We start from the raw sequence: 913 nt of genomic DNA on the forward strand, positions 1-913 counted from the left end.
AATGGGCATCTGAGATGAACACACACTTCTCAGAGGAGAAATTTAAAGAAGCTAATAAATATATGAAAAAATGATCCACATCACTAGCCATCTGTGAAATGCAAATTAAAACAACATTGAGATACCATCTCGCCCCAGAAAGAATGGCTATCATAAAGAAATCAACCAACGACGAATGTTAGTGAGGCTGTGGGGAAAGAGGAGCCCTTCTCCACTGCTCATGAGAATGTACACTGGTGCAACCATTATGGAAATCAGCATGAAGACTCCTTAATAAGCTAGGACTGGAAATCTCATTCAATTCAGCTATTCGTATACTGGGAATTTTCCCAGAAGATTTGAAAATATCATATCATAGTAATACATGTGCACCCATGTTTATAACAGCACAATTTTTGGTATCAAATCTTTAAAGCAACCAAAATGCCCATCACCTGAGAAATGGGTGAAACAGTTGTGGTATTTTCATACAATGGAGTATTCCTCAGCTATAGAGAATGATAAACTTGAAGCCTTCAAATAAAAGTGGATGCCACTTGAAGTTATACTCATCAGTGAAATAAACCAGACACCCATGTGTAGCTATCATATAATCTCCCAAGTGTAAGAACTTAAAAGAAGAAATAAAAATTTAAAGTTATAGCACAATTAAAAGGAAAGCAAGAACTTAGGAATTAAATAATGAAGAGAGGGCAAGGATAAAAGCTAGGAAATATGACAGGGTCAAATACAAACATGTACATGCACAAGATGGTTAAGGCAATGATCCTCAGAATCTTCAGCATGTTTTCGATACTAACAGGTAATTGGTAGGATTCTCACCTTGGCTAACTATATGTGCTCATACCTGTGAACTAACAACTGCGCTGAAGATAGCAATGTGTAATACCAGGGACATGCTTGTAATGTCTCT

This window comes from Octodon degus, unplaced genomic scaffold, assembly GCF_000260255.1.
Source record: "Octodon degus isolate 3935 unplaced genomic scaffold, OctDeg1.0 scaffold00081, whole genome shotgun sequence".
Taxonomy (NCBI): domain Eukaryota; kingdom Metazoa; phylum Chordata; class Mammalia; order Rodentia; family Octodontidae; genus Octodon; species Octodon degus.